Source organism: Neolamprologus brichardi, chromosome 1 (assembly GCF_056152115.1).
Source record: "Neolamprologus brichardi isolate AB-2024 chromosome 1, ASM5615211v1, whole genome shotgun sequence".
NCBI classification, from domain to species: Eukaryota; Metazoa; Chordata; class Actinopteri; order Cichliformes; family Cichlidae; genus Neolamprologus; species Neolamprologus brichardi.
The window spans coordinates 6,386,011-6,410,865 of record NC_142104.1 but is presented as its reverse complement, the minus strand read 5'-3'; the positions used below and the strand labels follow the sequence as shown (position 1 = coordinate 6,410,865).

At 38.1% G+C, this 24,855-nt stretch overlaps 1 protein-coding gene across 1 annotated transcript in view; it reads right to left on the bottom strand.

Annotated features, from left to right (window-relative positions):
* LOC102786093 (myocyte-specific enhancer factor 2A-like) overlaps positions 1 to 21,136 on the bottom strand; it is a 51,678-nt gene extending 30,542 nt beyond the window's left edge. Inside the window, exon 1 of the mRNA XM_087844497.1 lies at positions 21,008 to 21,136. The gene's annotated coding sequence lies outside the window, so the exon portion shown is untranslated. The remainder of the gene's footprint in view (positions 1 to 21,007) is intronic.
* Positions 21,137 to 24,855: the final 3,719 nt, after the last annotated feature.

Genomic DNA, 24,855 nt, shown 5'->3' with positions numbered 1-24,855 from the left:
TTTTAACGGGATATTTTTATAATTAAAGACAAATTAAAGTTTGTTTTTAAGACCCCCTTTTTTATTACACACTAGTGTTAGAGTCTGGACTGGATAGTGGACCGGTGCTCTTTTCTAATATATTTAGCAACTCACACATTAAGTGCTTAATAGTAGGAGGACACAGCACAGGACTCTGATACCAGACTTGGGTTCACCTTCTCTTGTGTTGTGGCGAACCAGCGCGGCCCAGCTCAGTTGTCAACAATGGCGGCAGCTAGTTAGTTGTAATATTACTCTTATTATTCTTTCTGGGTCACAAAATAAACGTTTAACATATTTTCACGTGAGAATGTAGCTGTGGTAACCTGAAATATCTGCTCAGTTTAACAAGACACCACATATTTTCAAAAGCACTTGTGGGATTATAATATTATTTTATGCCATGTTAGACCCCTAATTAAAGATTGTGAATTATTATGTAGTTTTAATTTGCATTATTCTCCTGAATTAGAAGAAGGTGATAACTATTACATTTGTTAAACTGATTTGCATTACATTAGACTGCTGATTTATTGTGAATGAATGATATTGTTTTATGATGCATTATACTGCTGAGTTATAAGAAATACTGTTTGCAGAAAGTCATCGCCTTATCTGTCTGATTAGAAGAGAACAGAGCATACTGCCTCATCTCAGCAGGAGCAGATAAACAGGGAGCCAAGGTCGTAGCTTAGGCGCTGTGTGTGAGAAAGAATGTGAATGTTTAGGCTTTTATGATTAGGTGGGGGGCACTAGAGGCTATAAGAGTTTGATCAATGCACCAGCATTTTGAGATCTGATGCTGTCTGCGTACGGTGTCCATCTCCCACGCGTGTCCATTAAAATCATCGTTTGACTCAACCCGGCCGGACCAGTGTTGTTATTTTGGTTTTCCTCTTGTATCCATCGCCAATATTTGAATCCGTGACAGTTTGGGGGCTCGTCCTGTGGTATTGGGGTGGAAGTTGGAGGTTTGGACGGTCTGAGGTTGTCGAACGGACAGGCACGAGCCAGTGGTCTGACGTGAGTGGGCATAAGCCGGCTTATCCAAAGGTAAGGCACTACCTGTTGAATTAAAAAATTGCCAAATTGGACATGAAAAAAATTAAAGTCTACTCACTGAAATTACTGGTAGATGTTTGTTTTGATTTTGATGAAAAAATCTCATGAGATTTGAAAGTTGAAGTAAGTTTGTAAGTTACAGTACTGGTACGTTTTCGGAAACGTCTGTTACCCACCAGCTATCGAGCTGGTGGGTAACATGATATATAAGTCACTTAGATAACTTAAAAATGATACTGTTTGGCTTTTTTTAGTATTTTATTTGTTCCTGAGTAAATCGGTTTGGCTGAGATTAAAGTTATAGTTTCTACACAGCTGAATAAACGTCAAAGAGACAACTGATTATCAGAAGTGTGAGATGCTCAAGAGTATACTCCGGTGTCCTGGTATAGTTTAGATAGCAAGGAGTTTATTAAACTCCACCGAAATAATCTGCAAATGTCATTAAAATGTAATAAACTATCATCTTGTCTTTATTTTTAGTTAGCACATACCTTAAACTAGGGATGCACCGATACCGATACTGGTATCGGGTATCGGGGCCGATACTGTAAAATGTGTGTGTACTCATACTCGTAAAAGTTAACCGATACCATGAACCGATACCAACTTATTTCATTAATCAGAGGGTGGCATGTCATTTCTGTTGTAGTTTTTTAGATTGGCCACTAGGGGGCCAATTATTATTTTCTTTTTTTTTTATAATTTTTTATATTTTATTATTTATTTAATAATAATTATTTTGTTTGTTTGTTTACAATATGGACACTCTCCAATAATTTAAAAGTTTATTTTATTCGCAAACCTAATGTGTATTTATTTTATTCCAAACAGAAGTGTTTATTTATTATTCTGAAAGCTCGAGACAGTGCCAATAGTTCAGTGATATTTTGTAAAATTACAATGTGGAGACTCTGCAATAATTTAGCAGAAGTGCTTATTTTTCACTTGAAATTTTTTTGTGGTCATTTTTGTTAAGATTTTATTTTTTATCGGCAGGGAATATAATAAAACTTGTCTTCCAATTAATTGTATTTGTGTGTGTGTGTGTGGTAGAAGTATCGTTTTTTGTACTCTGTATCGGCAAGTACTCAGATCCAAGTATCGGTATCGTATCGGTTTGAAAAAATTGGTATCGTTGCATCCCTACCTTAAACACTTAAAGCTGTAAGCTAATGATAGTTATATAAGAGCAGATGCATGCTGGTGCAATAAGCTGTACGTTTTACGTCCAATGGATGATGATCTGATTAGTCGACTAATCGCAAAAATAATCGTTTGTGGCAGCCCTACTGGCAGTAAATGTCTAGTCTCCATATGTTTTCCTCTGAGTGCTTTATTGCTGACATTTTAAAAAGAATAAAGGATGATGCAGCCTTGGATCCAGAAACAATGCAATACTACTGAAACACAAAATTGCCAAATGCTTATAGACACTTTTTCCTCTCTGTAGTAGCAACAATTGCTTTGTTTCAGGCTGCCCATGCTTCAGTGGAGTCTGTTTTACACCGTTCATTCACATGTTTCCCAGACAAGCTGTCCTGATCAATGTTACTATGGCAGAAACTGTCTGGCTGATATGAAAATTAATACGAACAGAGATGACCCAACAGACAACCAGCACTCACAAACACACAAATCATCCATGTAATATTATTACACCCAAACAAAAAGTCCCATCTATTCTAAAACAGTGAGTAACCAGATCACTTTAACAGTTTGCTTTTTTCCATTCTGAGAGTTCAAACTAAACAAGAACATCAGCATCTGCTATTTGTGCTCCTAATATCTGCAACATACCACCACAAAACCTGACGTCTGCTCCAAATCTTATTTCTTTTAATTTTAAGTACATTTTTAAATTTGTTTTAAGTTAAATCTTAAAACTGTTTTATTAAGATTAAGATAAAGAGATGTTCTTTTTCCTTTTGAATATACGTTCTCGGGGATGTACACTGGTGAATGTGATGGTGGCTATTGTGGGGGTGGTGGTGACGATGGTGGTGATGATGTATGTCTGTCTCATAGGTAACTCACTGTATGCATCCTGTTGACAGTTTCTCGTTATTTTATTTTGTTTTATTTTTTATTTGTAATTTCCTTTGCTTTTTTATGTAATGCTCTTGATGTTTGTGTAAAGCACTGAGTTGTCTTGTACATGAAATGCGCTCTATAAATAAACCTGTCTTCCCTTGCCTAAAAGAAAATTACAGTAATTTAGGATGTGTTTCATACACTGGTAACAAATGTGATATTGCTGTGGAATTTCTCCTTTTGTGGTGAAGTAACACACAAATATCAGATCATAATAAAGTGTTAATTATACGCATAAACACCGACATAAAAAATGGGGAAACATCAATTAAAAAATTCCCTTTCATTTCATAATTTAAACTTGCTCTGACCCTTTCAGCACCCCTCTAACGTTAGAAGGTGCTTTCCTCTTGATACATCCTTAAACAGGGAGCGCTAAACCCTAGAGCGAACCTCACAGTCAAAAACCCTCCGCCTTATCTCGCCCATGAAATCCAATTCCTGTGGATATTCGGAAGCGTGACAATGCTTTGTCAGGGTGTGAAACACACTTTTCCAAGGTTGGATTGCGCTGGATTGTACTTTATCTCGTATGTCTCTTCAATAGCAGAATCTCACTTCTTGTTGATTTGGTAAATAAGAGTCAAAAAGCTTCCACCTAACATTGTTTTACAGATAAAGTATGGTGAGTGCCACACAAGAGTACATATGAATGGGGAGTACACACATTGGAACCTCTTTGCAAAAAAAAAATAGCTGACAGCCAAATACATTTGCTAAAACTTCACATAAGTTGTTAGACAAAGTGACAAAATCTTAGAATAATCACATGGACGTAAAGCAGAAGTAAAGAATATTGAACTCAGCCAAAGACAAAACTGTGGTCTGTAAAATAAAAAAGGAAATGCCAAAGTAAGTTTTACCTTTAATAATTATTCTGTGCTTTTGTTTGTCAGTTTAAATTTGAATCAAGTTTTTAAAAAAAATGCAAGTTGTTATTTTTATGATTCAAACAAATGATGTTGCTTAGTGAATGTTAGTGTAGGCGAATGTAGCGGTAGCAGTACTTATTTTTGGAGTTGAACACTATGGTGCATGAATATATGGGCTGCTTAGGTTTGGCAGAGCCCAGCAGCAGAGCACATCGCTGACTGTTTTTTATTTATTTATGGCTGATTTTGTTTAGATGTTTCAAGAAGTCTTTAAAGCGGAATTGCTGAGTAGTGCCATCCTAAGGCACTAAGCTAGAATGAAGAGTTTTGCACAAACACTGAAACTGCTGTGACAGAGATTCTTATCATGTATTATAAGCAAATGTAGTGCTGTGGACACCTGCCATTGTAGTGTTGTTGTTAAGATCTTTGGAACAATGCACTCGTCCCTCTCTCTGTGTCTGACAAATTACTGAGTTGACGGCAATGCAGTCAACTTGTGGCACAGCACATAAACATCAGTTAAACTGTAAAGCTTGCAATCACTACTATATATTTGCAAATGGCTAAATAAGTCATATGCAGAGCACTGGCCAAGTTCTATCCATGAACATGATGTGGCAAATCATCAGAGCCCATGATGGGTATATGACACTGGTCTTGCAAGTTTTTCTACATGTCAAAAGTTGTGCACGCCACCAGAATCACTTAACGGTATATAGGGGGTGAAGGGGTTTGGCTCTGAAAATATATCGGTACTCGTAGATTTTTAGGCAGACTGCGGCCACCCTATGGCTGGCTGTTTAGCTGCTGCATAAACATGACAATGATATCATTAATCTTAGTTAGAAAGTAAAGTATATACCCCAAAATGTTAAACTGTTCCTTTAAAATACTTCCCGGTTGTATATAATTTATAAATATACTAAGCAATAACCTATATCCACTATGAAGAGCTCACTTAAATTTAAGCTCACTTAAAGCTACATTTTCTGACAGTGAAACATCATGACCCATGACTCTACTGAGCAATTCTTATGAATAGTGAAGTGTAGTGTGGGAGTTTGAAACATTGTGTCACCCACGTAGTTCATCAGCAACAGTGTTTCAAACTCATGGCCACTGAAATGTTCCAAGATTAAATGCAGATTAAGTCATCTAATATTCATCAGTCATTTAAAAATGATTTGGAACTATTACTAGCATTTATTTGTGTGCGTCTCAAAACTTCAACTAAGTCTATATTTAAAAGTATGAAAAAATTATTTACTACCACAGTGATGACAAAAAGGGTGGACATAACTAAACTAGAGTGAAGTAAAACCCCTGCAAGCTGCCAGCTTCCTGTTAGCTCTGTCAACTACAGTACTTCCTGTTTTATGATCAGTCTGTCTGGCAAGGAAGGAGCTTTGAGTAAATCCCCCTTCAAAACACTACAAACACACAAACCACCATTAACATTTTCTTATTCCATTGAACATAAATTTATTGCTACATCCGAAGCCAGAAGTCAGGCCAAAAGGTCAAATAGTTCAAATTATTTTATGCTAAACTTTATTATAAGTTATTTATCAACAATAAAGTTATTTATCAGTCTGTCTCTGAATTTAAAAAATATATACACACAAACAAACATCAAACAAATTTCTAAGGGCAAAGCGCGTGATCCATCCTAGTGGTTGGAGCTGGTTTCCACTGTTCCGAAGGGCCAGTGTCAGGAAAATTAAACCCTATAATTGTCCAGATTTTCCTTCTTCCATATCTGTTAAACTTCACTCCCCTGCTTTTTCTATTTAAATTACTCATTGTGGTTTAGAAGAAAGCGCTGTCTAGATAGTGGAAAAAGGAAACATTCAACTTATTCCATTTGAATTTACTTGCCATGTTCTCACATCAGTCAACACCACATGGAGAGAGATGGCATGTTAAAGGCCATTCAATGTCCAACTTGTGTTCTCACATGCACCTTTGTTGGATAATTTCTCAAGAAGTTCACGGTTGGAATTCATGTGTGAAAATAGTTAACATTAATTTTGAAAAATACATATCACACTGTCACATATCATATAATCACATTAAAACAATTATTGTGATGTCTATGAGCCAATAAGGCAAAAAGCAAGCCTTTGGTCAACATAAAATATAAAATTGACGACAATTTTTGGTAAGAATTTGTTTTCAAGGACTTTCAACACAGCTACACCCACATGGAACCACGTGGCATTTTTGCAGGGGTGTTGGGGGTGTTGTACAGATTAGCCAAACAAGATCAAATTAGTTACTTAGCTGCTGGTAAGTTGATTGTTTGGGGAGAGATATGATAGCCGTTCCCTCTGTTTCCAAATGTTCTATAGGCACAGCTAACGTATAGGCTATAAGTTAATATACTGCCTATTGCTTCATAGATGTAATATATAATATAATATAATGCATCTTTGACAATAGCAACACCTGGTCGATTCAATGCCAATAAGAGTCTCTGAGGAACAAAATCGGCTAGTGTTCTTAGACACCAGTAGAGGTGATTGATGTCAGCCCTCAGGAAGATCATAAGGTCTAGTTTTCATGCAGTGAAAAAAACACCGTGTCCGTGATGGAATGCACTTCTGCGTTTACTGCACTGCAAAAAGAAAAAGATTAAAATCCACAACAGATGTGCAGCTTTTTTCCTGAAACACTGACTCTCTCTCTCTCTCAGAATAAAGAAACTGACAAAGTTGAACTTTTGTGTAGTTGGTCAGCAAGACTGTTTTTGAAAAGATGAAATGATGCCTTTTTCTTCAATCGATAGCAACCTTTGCTACACAAGATTTTTTTGCACAGTGTAGTTCATAACACAACTATGTGTCAAATAAATGTTGCTCAAAGCGTATGCAAATGTACATATTTAAAAATTGTAATAGAGTGCACATAGTACCATGCATTTCCTCTTTCAGTATTTACCTTTGACATAAACATGATGGGCCCCATCTAACACTGGACTGTTGACCTCAATCTGTCTTACTAAAGGGGCTTTGTAAAAATAGAAAGTTCTACACAGTAGTTCTAACATTATGAGCACTAATTAATGCCCCCCTTCACCATCTCCTCATGTAAAGAATGAGAAGAAGTTAGAGCTGTGGAAGGTTAATCAGGCTCTTTCTTAACAGGTTGTTTTCAGTACAAACTGGCAGAGTAATTGGCAACCCTTTCATCACATCTCCTCATTAAAGAGCATGGGTCCAACTCTAATTGTGTTGACCCCACTGTGACCTCTGCTCCAGTCACTCCAACATTAAATCAATAAGGCTTCAAGCTGTTACTACGCAGCAGGCACCACTCGATAGCCCCCCAATCTTCTGCTGCCAGCCGAATAAAGAAATCACTGTCTCCGAATATCATTTTGTTCCAGTAGATTATGGAGCTGATCCTAGTAGTCAGTGCAGAAACAACCATGGTGAGATCTGTGGTGATTTGCTAGTAGATGAAAGAGTTTCCCTTTCATTACTGTTTGCTAAAGTGTTAAGAACTGATGACAGAGATCGCTTTATTCGTGTCTTTACCTTCCCTGCAGCTTTGCTTGTCTCCTTGCTCTCTCCTACTTCGCATTTTGCTCAGCGTCGTCCTTCTTCCTTCTAGCAGCTTATTTGCATGGTATCCACCAGCAAGAGAAGAGAGGATCTTTTGCTCAAGGCAAAATAAGGCAGAAGATTCTCTCTCCCCAGCAAGCCTGGACATTCTTTGAAGTTCTAATAAATGAAGTTTTTTATAAAGGTTCTAGGGGAACGTATGCATCATAAACATTCTATGTGGTGGACCTGGTCCCTGAGGGTGCAGGACTTAGATCGGGCTTATTTACTAGCTGAAGTGTTTAACAGTTCCCCGTCTATATTACCACGCTCCACACAAGCCCAGATGTGCACATACTTCTTTGATGTAAAGAAAGTGAATGACAATTTATGTTAAAATATCATGGAAAGAAGCAGAGACTGAATTAACATTTTGTCATGCAAATCATGCTCTGGCACAATGCACAGTTTCTGAATAAGAATGCTAATTTGCATATTACTACCAGCAACAACAGCTGCAAATGAGATTCCTTGTAAACGTGGCCAATGACAAAACCTGACATTCAGTAGAGTCAAAGTCTTCCGAATGTTCCACTTTAGCTTCTCTCCTGTGGCTTAGTGAGACAGGAACACGTCTTTTATAGTGAGTCAGGAGAAAGGAAACCAAATGATGCTGTAGTCTGTTGCCAGGCATGACAGGAACATGCACTGTGATTAATTCATCACCCACAGTCAGACAAGCTAGCCTCTGGTATCAAGCAGCCAGAGTATCGACACTGGCCTGTGCTGTTTTGCAGGTCACGAAGCTAATGGGTTTTTGCTTGAAATGTAATAATTAAACTGATCTCCATGCACCAGCAGCATGGCCATTTAAAGCTAGGCTTAAGGCCAGGCAGATTAGTTGGCTTAAACTGTCATCTGCCGTACCACCAGACTCCCCAGTTAGCATGTGAAGAAGCTGTGTTATTCTGTTAAGTGTGATTCTCTTTAAGGAGGCAAGAATACATAAAAGGCCATGTCAGTGTGTGTATCAAACCATAAGAATAATGCAATAAAAATGTAATAATACATTTGTGAATTATACATTAAAAAAGCCCGTAGCTTGGAGGCTTCATTTACTGACACCCTATTCTCCTGCGCGCCACAATGTTACTCTCAATCTCCCAGCCTTGTAAAAACTCCAAGACAGCAGTCTGCTCATTTAATTACTGGCACACTGTGATGTCATTTCATTATTGTGTTGCTTTTATGGCAGTGGCAGTGGGCTAAGATTTTCCTGTCTCAACACAGAGACACTGATGTCATGCCTGCAACAAAGATTGAAACACAAGCTGCCTTGTAAAATACGGCCACACTTCCATACCCTCTGTTCCTTTCATTAAAAAGAAAACAAAAAAATGTTAATTGCGCTCCAAATTAACTTTGAATCCTGACAAAATATGTTCTTTTTTTTCTGTCTGCCAGTTTCATGTTTTCTTAAAAGGCTGTCAGCTGAGGTTGCAAGGTGAGATGAGCCTGGGCTGTGTTTAAGGGTCATTATGTTGGTTATGTGTCTGCTTGTGTTTCCAAATTGTAATCGTACAGTGTAAAATTTCTAAGAAGAAAAACAGGCTGAAGGTCTGCTGAGCCAATAACATTTACAAATTGCAATCTGAGCTGCTCCCACACAGTTCCGTGTCAAGAATCCCCAATCATATTTTCTATATGGAAACACTACTGCTACAACTTTGAAGCTCATTTAGTATTTGCCTTTCAAAAACGTCTCACGGAGACACAAATCTACAAATGCTTGTGGGTTATGGAGAGCTGACGAAAATAAAAAATTAAATTTCTCTGCAGAAATGAATACAGAAAAAGAAAGACCAGAAACTCTAGTCTTCGCTCAATCAGTACTAACCATTGGCCAAAAGAACAGACTCTCATTCAGTTACTGATGTTTAAACTGAAGCGATGCAACTGACTTTATGAGAGAGTTTTGCAAGCCTTACAACCATATAAGTGCTTAGTGTTTAATGTGGATTTATTGGTCCCTTTTTTCAGGCTAGTACAAAACAGCAACATTCAGCACACTTTTGAGTAGAAGTAAAAGAAGAAGACCACCAAAGTTAGCTGTTACAGCTTCATTTATGAGTTGATCTGAGAAAGGCAATTTTTGATTATAACTTTTTGAAAAGCAATAGCTGCTGATTTTGTACAGTAAAGCTGGAGAGAGGAGTGATGGGATCGTGCCTTAACGTACGCCAAATAAGTGATCCAAAATTTCACAATTTTTAAGGTTAAACTGACACGCAACTATTAGCAGTCAGGCAACCAACATAGAAGTCAAAGGAGCTTGCAAAGAAAAGCGTCTGGACTTCTTTAAGTTACTTGAAGACGTTTCACCTCTCATCCGAGAAGCTTCTTCAGTTCTAAGGTCAAATGGTGGAGAGTCCCAGATTTAAACCAAGTGGGAGTATCCCCCCACAAAGGGACAAAAGGACCCCCTGATGATCCTCTAATTGCCTGAGCCAAGGTGTGAAACTGGGTGTGGGTCCCAATCAGCCAGAACTGATTAACCCACTGAACTGAAGAAGCTTCTCGGATGAGAGGTGAAACGTCTTCAAGTAACTTAAAGAAGTCCAGACGCTTTTCTTTGCAAGCTCCTTTGACTACGATGACCTGGGTGACTGAGAACCTTCACAGACAACCAACATAGAAGTTGCATCAATTGTAGTTTGACTGATCAGTTTCCACCCTAAAAAGTCATCACCAACAAGTTATGTGACTGCATGAGTTTCTCAGTCATGACTGAGAGGTAGCCTATCCGAGTGTCTTGTTCATGCACTTATCGACTAGTCACTTTTGGACTCTGGCGTGGGCTGTGGGAAGTGAACATGAGTCTAAAGTTCCTGAAAGGGACGCATTTGGAAAGTTTGCGAACATCACACCATGAATTAGTGCATGTATTTATGAGGTTTGCAGTCCTTAAAAGCAAATGAGTTTGCCGAGCCACATAGCTCCAAAAGTGAGAAATATCTGTAGCCTCAGCCCAATCTTTTGATCTATTAAATGATATTATAATGAATTCTTTAACATTTTGTTTGTTCCTGCTCTCATTGAAATTCTGCGCTTTCAGCAAAGTAATAACTTCCTTTTTATCTTGTGAAGTAATGGTAAGAAGATCTGAGGCCTCCATCTTGAGGTTCCTTTAGGCAATCTCCTATCCCCTACCCAAAACCCCTGCTTACATATACACACATATATTTCACCATTAGCATTTCTGGCTCTTTGAAAATACTGGTTAAACAGTGAGCTCTTTTTTTAGGTTAGCATATGTACTGGACGAGTAGAATGCCTCCACACAAACTGAATTTGTATCGATCTCACCAAAGTGCCACATAGAGGTAATAGAAAACTATAAAAAGGTGAGTCTCTAAAGCTTTTCAGATCATTAGATTAGTGGGTGTAAATAATAAAACAAAGTCAGACTAAAAAAAGCTGTACACTGAAAAACTGTCTCCTGTTGAATGGAAAGATAAGACGTGGGTGCTTTGAACACACTCACGTTAGGCTGTGCAAGAAAATAAGTGCTCAGAAAACGCTGTGCAAACAGATGGACGGTGTAGAGCTCCAGGATGAGTTTATAAGTTTATGCAGATGCTGAAAACTGGCTAGTATTTCAACACATGTTGTAACTGGCCTGATTTCCAAACCTACAGTTTTGCAGTGTTTGAATGAAGGCACTTTGCCTATTTTAATCAGTCTTTCTAATTATAGACATCTAATTAGGTGTCAACTCAATATTCTGGATGATAAAACAATAGTAAACCACTTTTTCTTCATGGCGTCTTTGTGTGTTTTAGAATTTTTAAGCAGCTGATTCACCCTCGGACCATATGGGTGCCTATGCTAACATTACTTATAATCAGCCTCTAGGTTTACTGTGATTGTGAGAAATAATTGCTCAAATCCATGATCCTGGCTTCTCTTAATACCAGTGCTTCAAGCAATGTTATCAACAAACGAGTTTCTTCTTTTTGTTTCCTACATTTTGAATAGCTTCTTGCCTAAACCTACTAAAAAATAAATAAATAACTGAACGCAGTATAAGTGAAGTGCATGACCCAAGCCGAGTAATGAAAAGAACCACAACAACCAATCACAGCTAACTGCCTAACCGGCCAAATGATATCACATATAATACAAAACATTTATTTCCTTTAAAAAAAAAAAGAGAGTAAGTCAGGCAAATAAAACTACCAGTGACTTGTCACTTGTACCTCATGCCTGAACACTCTGGCTACACTGCACGCAGTGGGTTAGAAATACTGGGAGGTGCACAACAAGCTAAAATGACACCAAAGCGTGCCATACAAGCAGTTGAGAGCTCACTGTCTTTTTGCACAGCCATGCAATGGAAAACAAAAAACAAAAACTCCCTGTTAGTCAGACCAAGCCATGCTAAGAACAGCTGTGAGACGAAGCTGTCCTTGCTAACACCCCAAGAAAGACGGTAAAGCAGTTTATCTGAACAGATTTGCTAACTGCATAACAAACACACCATGCCTTCTTTATTACTTCACAAAAAACTCATGCAAGTTCACCAGTGGAAAACTTTCAGTGCAAAGCAGCAACAGCAGTAATGGTTCAGTCCACTACTACAGTATATCAACAGCTACTTTGCAAAACACTGGCGTGGATGATGCTAATGTAAAGTTAGGTTGATATCTAAATGTAAAAAGAGCAACACAAGAGAAGCTTCAGTCACCTATCCCCTGTTTTGAGGCCACAATACAAATGCACAGCACGACTGCTTGACATACTATAGCACAGTATGGAAAAAGCAATCCTACACATATTAGCAGAAAACTCTAAAAACCAGACACTCGCAATAAAGAATTCTCTTGAACAGTGTGGAAGCTGCTGGTGTAACCTAGTCTTCAACTCAGCATGGAGTGACAGTGTCTTCATGTACAGCCAGTATTAATCAAGTGTTGGCACCATTAAGAACAGTGTCAGGACACTGAGCAGACCCAAACCGCTCTCTGGTCTGGCTCTCATCCCTACAAATCAACAGTGAGTTTAATTAAGCCAAGCCATGCTGCTATTGATTCAACATTACTGTTTAACCTGGCAGCTCCGCGGGAAATCTATTTACTGTGAGCGACAAAGGCAGACTTATATGATTGCAGGAAAGTAAATTGCAAGGCTAATATTTGGAAATTGTTTTATTTGATTTCTATATTTATTGAGCGTAATTTCTTAGCTCCTCTGCTGCATATTTAGCATCAAACGTGCGGGTGTGTGGGCCTGTGGTCAGACGGCAGGCAGCCAGAGGTTTGGCTGGCTAGGAAGAGTTGGCTCAAACCCGATTACTGGGGTGACCCGCAGGAAGAGTTCTCAAGTCCAACAGATTAGGAGCTTTTCCAAAAGCCACAGCAAGAGGAAAGCAGAGAAGAGTGGAGTAGGGTAGAGTTGAAGAGAGACGAGATCACTCAAAGCCTTCACTGCTAGAAAGTATTGCTCAACACAATAAACATGATTTCAATATTACCTCCACATATAAATACGCCTAAAACACATTTTATATTTCCCTTGACCCTTCAGCGCTGCCGGAAAGTAATTTGAATCAGGACAAGCAGAGATACATAATCAAATAAGTATTTTAATGTGCTCACCTGTCACAAGCCAGGCTCACTGTAGTTCATTTTAATTAACTAATATCACCATTTCAAACCCTCAACGCCCAAATACATCTTCATAATCATCAGTCACTGCAATACAAGCAAATGAACTGACAGAACCTTTCAGTTGCTCAAATGAACAACAGCATCACTAACCTCAAAACATGTGACACAGCCCTCTGATGGCCAAAGTAATTATGACAGGAGCAAACTTAGGAAGCCAGGTCATACGGCAGTGTGGAGGGTGGATGGGTGGATCAACAAAATGTTTCTCAATTGGCGTTTCAAACAGTCAAAGACAAAGAATTTTCTTTAGTTTCTTTTTTGTCATCATCCTTACACGACACTACAAGAGTGGCCAGAGTGAATTCTTTGATTTAAGTCTAAAGTGTCAGATAGAAACTAGAAGTGTTTGGTATGGCAAGTGAAAGGAGAAGGAATGGATACAGAGAAGGTGGCACAGTCAAAAGATTTAGAAAGGTTAAGTTTGTGTCACTTTTTTGTTACAATAAGTATTCAATTCATGAACTTCAGAGCTCTACAATGAAATAAGATGTTAGCAGACTAGTAAACGAAGATGTGGAGAGGTCAATAGATGGTGCATTGAAGCTCAAAGTATATTGATTGGATGACAGGAGCTGAAGCGCTGCAATTTGGCACTGCCTTTACTTTGTGTATGGTGCCTCCAATAATAGTGACGCACCTCTTGGTAAAACTGCTGATGGTGACTGTTCAGTTATTGGCTATTACCGGTGTGCTACTAATACACATCTAAATAACTACACATATCAATTAATTGATGAAACCATTATTTACAGTTTTTTTCTGAATGAATGTCTGCATGCTCAAGTGTTGTTTTGCAAGATACTGAACTTTAAAACTAACCCCAATGTGACAGTGTGTGAATATAATAGGAAAAAGTGCTAAATGTATAGTATAGAAAGCAGTGTGCAAATGGACGAGCATGGTTTGAAGTGTAAAGTGCTTATTAAAGCTAGACGAGTGCTTTGTAAATGCAGTCCAGTCAGTTTGTTCTGGAGAGGAAATCTTGAGAGCACTTCTCTCATTTAGACTGAAGTCAATCTGTTGAATGCAATGAAACCAGCAATGAGAATCAATTTTTTAACAGGTATGATTTGTAGGAATCACATTACAGATTGCAAACGCTTTCACACCTAGAACAAGAAGGCTGTTCTCCACTCAGATCACCAACATCAACACAGACAGTTAGCAAAATACAACAAGCTTCTACGGCAAGAAGTATCAACTAGAGCTTTCATCTTTTCTTCTTTGTGTGATACAAAATGCATAACGTTTAGGGAGTCGTCATCAAGCTCATCAGGTTCAATGCATTTATCCACATTAAAGCTACGTGATTTAGCTTGGATTCACTAAAGCAAGTCATCTAATTGACTAGGAAAGAAAAACTCAAATCAGTCAGTCACGGATAACTTAAAATAGCTTTTCAATAAAACACACACACACACACACACACAAATGCATACAGTGCAGCCTCTATTTCTTCAGCGTGTGGTGCAAAAAGAGAAGCCTGTCCCTCAGAAGTGTTGCTATTTCTGTTTACCACAAGGCCCCAAATATTCTATCATTAGAGAAACTAGGAGGGGAAGGAAATACCACTTGGGAACACATGGACTCGGTGCAGCCACACAAAGAAACCTAACTGACAGAGTGGATACAAGATTAAAGATTGTCATGTTATTGCTAACAGGTTTTATATCCACATCTTCATTTAAAATGTCAAAAAAAGGATATTTCCTCACTTCTCATGAGAAATCACAGGTTTGTTGAACATTATACTATTAAATGATTTACCCAACATGTTATACAACCAATATTGGTTTTGTATGCTTCCTGTTGCAAAACTGATGTATAATTTAGGGATGCAACGATACCAATTTTTTCAAACCGATACGATACCGATACTTGGATCTGAGTCTTTGCCGATACAGAGTACAAAAAAACGATACTTCTACCACACACACACACAAATACAATTAATTGGAAGACAGGTTTTATTATATTCCCTGCCGATAAAAAATAAAATCTTAATAAAAATGACCACAAAAAAATTTCAAGTGAAAAATAAGCACTTCTGTTAAATTATTGCAGAGTCTCCACATTGTAATTTTACAAAATATCACTGAACTATTGGCACTGTCTCGAGCTTTCAGAATAATAAATAAACACTTCTGTTTGGAATAAAATAAATACAAATTAGGTTTGCGAATAAAATGAACTTTTAAATTATTGCAGAGTGTCCATATTGTAAACAAACACAATAATTATTATTAAATAAATAATAAAATATAAAAAATTACAAAATAAATAATAAATAAAATAATAATTGCCCCCCTAGTGGCCAATCTAAAAAACTACAACAGAAATGACAAGCCACCCTCTGATTAATGAAATAAGTTGGTATCGGTTCATGGTATCGGTTAACTTTTACGAATATGAGTACACACACATTTTACAGTATCGGCCCCGATACCCGATACCAGTATCGGTGCATCCCTAGTATAATTCTTCAATTCTTTGCTGTTTTAATCTGATAGAATAGTAAAGGTCGATAGTTTTAAAATGAAATTTAAAGTTTACCTTCAACTGAGAAAGATTTACACCAAAAAAATAAATAAATAAAATAAACACAGCATGGTCTAGGGCAGGAGTGGGAAACTACAGGCCTCAAGGGCCGGTGTCATGCAGGTTTTAGCTCTCACCCTGGGTCAGTGATTAGTTCATTAACAGGCCTCTGGAGAACTTCAAGACATGTCAAGGAGGTAATTTAGCCATTTAAATCAGCTGTGTTGGATCAAGGACACAACTAAAATCTGCAGGACACCGGAGTTCCCCAACCCTGGTCTGTGGTGACTCACACTGAATACTAGACAATGTGCATGAATGGCCAAGACCAAGCCTGGGAATAACATGAATGTGGAAAGTCACTGTTCCAAGCCTGGTTGGCATTGAGACAACTGTTAATCCACCAAGGGGCGGGTTTGATAAAATGACATTTTTCCATCCATTAGCAATACATCACATTTTTTTGCTCTGATTGGTTGTAATCGTCCAATTGTTTCCAGAGGTGCTTTGGTCTGTGCCCAGTGATAATGCGTCTTAGAAAACACAACTAAACTAAAATGTTATAAACTAATTACATTTGTATAGCAATGCAAGGCTAGCAAATATCATCATGACAGCTGAGTCAAGCAGCATCGTGGTACTGTAGCTAAAAAGTACTTATAGCTGGAGTACCAGTGATGACAGCTGCATAGCTTACATATAACTGTATTTAAAAGCTCTCCCCTCCAAATATTTGAAAACACACATTGTCAGATAAATTAATTTCTTTTCTGGGAAATTATGTTTTATATTTTTATCATTGGTTACATACTTACCCTGGGTAGCTCAATGATGAATGTAAAATCAGCAAAATCTGGGACCATGCCCTGCAAGTGTCACGCAGGCTGTATGCACATATTGAATAATATCTAAGTAAATAAACGACTGTTAGGCTTAAACAGTCTTTTGTATTAGGTATAAATTTATAGAAGCATTGGTATAAACCAAGAAAATATGATGGTGCTGAATTTCTTCTGCATGTACTGGACACACCCTAGTAACATCTTCAGCACCAACTCTTGCATCATTCTTTATAAAACACTTAGATATTTTTGGGGGGTGGGTACCCATTTTATTTTGACAGACACAGTAATAATGTCTATCATTTCTGCTAGGATATCCACATGCTCATAGTCTGTTTAATGGGTTTTAGAAGCAGCACTGTGAGTTGCATTAAATTTTAAGTTAAACAATGATGAAAGGCAGGGTCCATGTTGTCCAAATGGGCTGACATAAGTATCAAGGGATATTATATTCTTTTAAACATAAGCACTAGCAACATGTATTTTAATCAGATTTAAAATAATCAGATCACGATGTGCATGAAACCACTATGCAATGCAACTGGGTGATGAGAACGTTCCCGTGTGAAACCCATCATAACATATGATGTGTTTTTAAGAATGCACTACTTCCCATCAAGTCCCAGTACACTGCTTTACTTTAAACCCTGGATAACAGCTATTAAGCCATTCAGATAACTAAAACAGGGAGCAACTTTAAACTCATGTGGCTGATGTTAAACATTAAGGTTAACTTGGAGTCAAGAAACTGAGGGACACCGCAGTTTTTGGTCTCTAAGAATTTTTTCAGCTATGATCACCAGCTTCCATCTGGTGTTTAGCAAGTCCTGTACAGTATGCCTTGAAAGCTCTTTGCGGAAAACTGAACGAAACTCTTAGAAGAACCCAAAAAACATTTCAACGCTGAAGAACATCAGGTAGTGATCTTTTCATGTTCTCTAGTCATCATGGAAAAATGATTTTTGGTTCCTTCTTTGCAGTCATCTAATCTATATTTCTCACTTTTTAAAGAAATGGTCTGACTCAACGTCTATGCTACATGGATACAACACTGATTTTGTTCGCTTATGGTCTTTTTTTTTCTCATTCTAACATGACTAGTTTTGACCAGGGAGATGCCATCAGAGTTTCAACCATGTTTAATGGAAAGAAAATATATACACTATGTGATACTGCACCAAAATGATGCCAGACAGTATTCGGGTTATATACACTATCAATAGTGACTGAAGATGGTAGAGTTCTTTCATCCCATTTGCTCCCTGTGGTCTCAGCAGTCTGACAGGGTGACAGTGTAACCATGACCTGATTACCTGTCCCCTGAAGCCTGTAATCACTAAAGCCAGCAGACAGGCCCTGCCGGTCCGCTGACAGGGAGGATAATTGAAGCTGATGGTACATGCTGCTTGCCCTGCTAATGAAATATGAAAACAAAGAGCAGGAATGAGGCAGAAGGGACAAGGATGAATGCCTGAACTACAGAGCCAATAACTTCTGTCTATTAACAATCAATGTGTAAAAAATGTGGATTGGTCTTTCTTATAAGCCAACACATTTAAAAAGTTTTTAGGTGTTTCCCACAGACATTATATTATGTCGCTGTTTTTCCCTTCTCATGTTTATCAAAGGAAAAGTGCTGTATTACGAGTTTAGCAATTAAATGGTGACACACTCCACAGTGCTCCTTATAGTGCCACAGTTAGACTATCAAAGAAATGATTAACCCAGCATCCGTGACACCACCCCTAACAAAATCATTCTTTTACCAAGTAGAATTGAACTAAAAACACACCACACTTCAAGTTCAGGTTAGCAAATTAAATAATCTTCATATATCCTTTAAATACAACTTTACGACAAAGTGAGGGAAACCATGTTTTTAAACTTCATGAGTTAGTCAGTACTTATCCCTTATCTCAGCAATAAGCAGTGATTTGATGAGCTAGCTGTTTTATTAAGTAACAGACACCAATAAAATAACCACAGCCTGTTTAATAGAAATCACACAACTGGAGACTGAACTCATTCTGTCTTCTTGGAGAGACTGATTTAAGTGACATGCTGCTTTCTAAATAGCAGACTGTTTTCTAAAAACTGAAGAAGATTGACTTTGCTTTTGTGCAAATGTGTGATGCCTACAGTCAAAATAATTTTTAAAAAAGAGGTTTATTTTGTGTGGTTTCAATAAAATATATGAAAATACATATAAAAATGCAAATTGCCATCTATAACTGTTGCTAGGTAAAGTATCCATTAATTCAATTCATTTATATAGTGCCAAATCACAACAACAGTTGTCCCAAGGCACTTTATATGGTAAGGGAAAGACCCTACAATAATACAAAGAAAACAGAGAAAACACCAACAATTATATGACTCCCTTTGAGCTTTGAGTGCTTTTAAATGCTTTAGTGACAGTGGGAAGGAAAAACTTAATTTTTAACAGGAAAAAACCTCGTGCAGAACCAGGCTCAGGGAGGGTCGGCTATCTACTGCAACTGGTTGGGATGAGAGGAAGAGGACAGGAAATTACTGGTGTGGATGTATTCAAATAATTGCATATGCCCCACCACTCAGCCTTGCTAATAAATTCCTCCTAGTGGATAATCTCGGTACTGCAAACAAACGAAGAAAAAAGTTCTGTATTATGTCATAACTGTTTATTTCATGACGTTTCATATTTAAAAGACTTTTCCAAAACAGTTTTACTGGTTTCATTATATCCAATTGTATGTTAAGAGAGAGAGAGAGAACTTTTTAGCTTTTTAAATATTTTAACCCCGCCAAGATCAGACTAAAACATCTGAACTCTGACAGGCTACAGTCTCACATGACAACACAAATGCAATAGTTTATTTTATTTTTCAAAATTATGATCCGTTTCACTGAATTCTTAGCCATTATTTCACATTGTTGCTTTATTTCCTACATGACATATCTCTAGTTGAAATGATTGCCACACTTCTTCTTTTTTTCAGCTCTGATGAGTTACTCTTGGAATGAATGAAGTAAGACGAGGGTGTTCTAGCACTAGGGTTGTAATAACAGATATATTATTAAGAGAGTTTCAAGCCTGATTTGAAGTTTACTCTATTTTAATAGACACATCATGTAAAGCTATACATTTTTATTAGGGTGCTATATGTGTAGGTTTGCATGATTGATAGCTTTAAAGATTCTTATTTAATTCACATTGCTTGTTCTGTTGCTCCTAAAAGCCTTTATTCTCCTGATTCGTCATAATTGGGAAGCCAGCACCCAGTTCTTGTGAGCAGCACCTCACCCTCTTGATGTGTGGTGGTTCTGAAAGTAAATCATAAACCTACTAAGCAACGTAATTTTTCGGTTTTGACTGAAAGCGACAACTTCTCAAATCTGGCAATATGAGAAGGGTCAACATGAGCATGTGCAGTAAAATAAGGATTAAAGCAGCAGTTCCCCTTTAGGCAAAATGCTTAAGCGTAATGTGTCAGGTTCAGAGAGTCAAAAAACTTGAAAAACATATTGTTAAATTTTCTATTTTATTGACATATATCTATAATTTTTGATTGTTGTTCCCCAGCTATGTGTACTGGTCGTCACAGGATCTCCAGCAGCGTGTACTTTGAAATCTTCCAGCAGATATTTTGTGATGAGTTGTAATAACTCTTCAATCATCCCACTGCTTCAACTAGTTTTTAAACAAATTATGGTTTGGACTTCCTTTTTTTCTTTTTTTTAAATTTTTGCTTTAGACTACTGGATAGTTTGGCTTAAAACTATTTAAACTTGTATAATTCACTCCTATTCGATCAGTGATCATGTACACTGATGGGGACTTCCAACATGACTGCTTTGCTGAACCCTTGTAAAGGCTCATTTATGGTTATAGTTTTGGGTGTTGTGTACCTGTAGGAAATAACACACGTTGTTCAGGACACCTCAGGTTTTGCGATATTCGAAGCGACATACGCAGAAAAGGCAACGCTTTGTCAAAGATAGTCCAATCCAATCAAAGTTTTATGCAGCTCTCACTCAGACCACTTATCACAACATGTACAGTAGCCTCCGCGTACAGTATTCACAGTAAGCGACACTCAGACATGAGATCACAACAAGCACGAACCGTTACCAAATATAGCCTAGACAGAGATGAAGCAGCGCAGAAGCAACATTTAAGGCAGTTTTGGAAGAAATTCAAACACTGAAAGAAGATCGCAGCACTTCAAGAAGGGTCGTGGTTCCCCTCCCTTTCAGTCTCCAAAGCACAGAACACAGTCAGCACACTTTCACATACAAAGACACATGTTTGCTCCACTTACCCCCACTGGCCTCCCTGTGCTTCTGTAAATACGGGCTTTTTATCAAAGTGTCTCCGGCTGAAAGACACGGACAGATCCTGTCCGCTATATTTAGGAAACTGACAAACTCGGAGCTGCGAGAGGTTTGGCTCCTCCCACCGGAGTGTGTGTATAGCAGCGTCTGTACGTGTGTGCTTGGATCTTCCAACACTCACACTGACAGGCATACACGATTTGTTTGTGTACTGTAGTGTGTACGTGCCTGAAACAGGGCTGTAAATATGAGTTCACATTTATACTTTAAACATGTCAGTGTGAGTAGTAGAATAAAACAACTCTTCAGAAAACAATCTGGATATTCTTTGGTGGATAAGGGGCACAAAGGGTTAGTTGACCTTCAACTCTGAGACACACTACACCCCCAACCCAAAAAAAAGCCATTCAAATAAATAAAAAAGACAAAAATAAAGAGACGATTACTTAAATATGACAACAACAACAACAAAAAACCACACACACCTAAAGCAATCACAAACAGAAACAAAATGGCCATTGTAATGTGAAAAAAACCACAAACAACTCCAACAATAAGAGACAAACTACTGCATTATTACATTAAAGGGCAAAACAACCAAAAGCAGCAACAAATTGGTCACTAAAAATGACAAAAATAACAGCAAAAAAAGATACAGAGGAGATGCAAAATGACTCCAAATGAACCGTGAAGGTTCTCAGTCATCCAGGTCATCGTAGTCAAAGGAGCTTGCAAAGAAAAGCGTCTGGACTTCTTTAAGTTACTTGAAGACGTTTCACCTCTCATCCGAGAGGCTTCTTCAGTTCTAAGGTCAAATGGTGGAGAGTCCCAGATATAACCCTAGTGGGAGTGTCCCCCCCACAGAGGGACAAAAGGACCCCCTGATGATCCTCTAATCGCCTGAGCCAAGGTGTGGAACTGGGTGTGGGTCCCAATCAGCCAGAGTTTCGGGTGAGTTCATTGTGAAACCTGGCCCCACCTTATCATGCGAATTCCTGAGGTCAGATGGCCCAGGGTGTGAGTGGGCGTTAAAGCGTCTGGGAAGGGATCTCAAAACTGGATTATAGATGGCAGAGAGTTGGTGTCGTAAACCACCGCCTCTGTTCAAAGATGGTCGCTCACAGTGGACATAGATGGCTTCTTTCACTCCTCTTTCAAAACATTTGTCCTCTCTGTCCAAAATGTGAACATTGGCATCCTCGAAAGAGTGTCCTTTATCCTTAAGATGCAGATGGACAGCTGAATCTTGTCCTGTGGAGGTGGCTCTTCTGTGTTGTGCCATGCGCTTGTGAAGTGGCTGTTTGGTCTCTCCAATATAGATTGTCATCCCCTATGTAGCCGGTGTATCAGAGAAACTCAGGAGGGTTTTCTCCAAGCATGACATCCCGGTGTACTTCAGACCCAGCAACACACTCAGACAAAAACTGGTTCACCCGAAAGACAAAACACCAAAACACAGACTTAACAATGTGGTGTATGCCGTACAGTGCAGCGAGGAATGCCCAGACCTCTATATTGGAGAGACCAAACAGCCACTTCACAAGCGCATGGCACAACACAGAAGAGCCACCTCCACAGGACAAGATTCAGCTGTCCATCTGCATCTTAAGGATAAAGGTCACTCTTTCGAGGATGCCAATGTTCACATTTTGGACAGAGAGGACAGATGGTTTGAAAGAGGAGTGAAAGAAGCCATCTATGTCCACTGTGAGCGAACTGAAGAAGCCTCTCGGATGAGAGGTGAAACGTCTTCAAGTAACTTAAAGAAGTCCAGGCGCTTTTCTTTGCAAGCTCCTTTGACGACTCCAAATGAAGCAAAACTACAGAAATATGGCACAAACTTACAATAAAGGCACAACTACACTAGATATGGCTGCAAAAAGACCAACTCAGTATACAAGATCACACAACCCAACAGCAAAATATACAAATACTAAAGAAGTATGAAACATCCGCAAAAAGATGCAAAACATTCTGTCATCACTTTTTGTCTTCTTCTGTAATTTTGTATGCGTTTTCATTTCAGTAACTCTTCACTGTGGGAGAGCTGGGTCTTCATGTCGATGCCCAGGCCCCGTTATTTCATCTGTACATGGGTGTATTCAATCTAGTACTTTATTAGATGCAATCTTTCAAAAACAGGAGATCAAGATATTAAAAAAATGCAGACATAAGACTTTTTAGGCGGAAAACACAGCATGTGAGTCGGCACGCACCCAAACACAGGCCCAGTATAATAATTGATCCATTGATATTTTAATTTAGCCTGTGCCTCAAGGAGGGGTGAGAAAGCTTGTGACTGTGAGGTCACTGGTTCGAATTTCTAAGGCAGCTGAGAAGATCTGCTCGAAGCAGAACATTCAGTGTTACAATCCTCCTTCAACAACACTGCTGGTGAAGCTTTGAGCACCCAGCTGAAATCTTTAGATGCTGCCTGAAGACCGCTGGAGATTTCTCTGCACGGAAATTTTTAATTGTTAAGAAACATAAACCAAATCATTCAAACTCCAAGACAGACCTGACTTACATAAGGGTAAATAATTATTTAAGTGTTTTAAAACTGTGAGCCTGTCATCCCTTCTCTCTTCTATTGTTATATGTTACAAGTTCAGTTTAGTTACATAAAAGCAGCACACAGAAGTCACGCCTGAGGACACACAGCAGGCCTTGTGCTGACTGAGCTGCCACCAGTATATTTTTTTCCTTCAGTGCCTTCTGTGCAATTCAACCTTCAGTTTATTCTGCACAAATGTAAAGATAAAAATTCTTTACATTTGTAGAATACTTGTCCGTATACCTCAAATACTATTTCATTGCTAATCTGATGTTTCAGTTTCTCTCGTGCAAGTCGTGATTCGTTACTAGTAAAAGACTGAAGCAAGCATTACATATGATCAGATAAGATCCTGGATGCTGCAAACAAAACGAAAGATGATAACAAAAAGAGTTTTGCTGTATAAATTTTATTTATAAACAATTATAATTGACTTCAGATTAATCTAAACACCTGTAGTATTAGAAATAAGAATTCTATACAATCACTGATTAGAAAAAGAAAACCTCTCCTAGTTTCAATAAAATGGCATATTTTCCCATGTAGCTTGGGAGAACCAAATTATTTTTTAAAACAATATTAATGCAACAACTTGCAATGCATTATTAAGCCCAGTCTTATCTGTTCAGCAGGTGTGGATATTTACAATTAAGTGATGTAAAAAGACTCGTACCATTTAACTGAACCATACATTATTATATATTTAGAGGCTTGTAGTTTCTCTTCAGAGAGATGAGTTATTTTTAAAGTTCAGTGGGTAAAAGGTAACCTCACAGAGCATTTCTTTGAGAACATGTCTGTGCCAAGGGAGGATCGGTCATATTAAAAATGAAACCCAGTCCTTCAAGGATACGAGTATAGAAGCCTGTAGTGCCCTCGTGTGTCCTTACCCCACATGACAGCTGAAGTGCACTTGACTCGAGCTTCTTTCACTGAAGTTTTACTTCTTTTATAACCATCTGACCTCCGCTTAATTGAAAGACAAGTTTTGATGACTTTTTATTAATTATAATTTCATTTTTCATACATTTTCCAACAACATACAACTCAAAGTTCCAAATAACCCTCTATTAAAATGAATGATTTTTAAGCTCTTCAATTTTAAGAAAAGAGCATCTATTAATATGTGTGGCAGTAAACATTCTGCCCTAGTTTACAGCAGTTTCACCTGCTACACATCCACTTAATGTGGGTCAGTTTGTGGCACTTTTTAACCAGTTAACAGCTGAAATTTATTTAAAATAAGGAAAAAAAAAAAAAAAAACTTATACGCCCATCAAA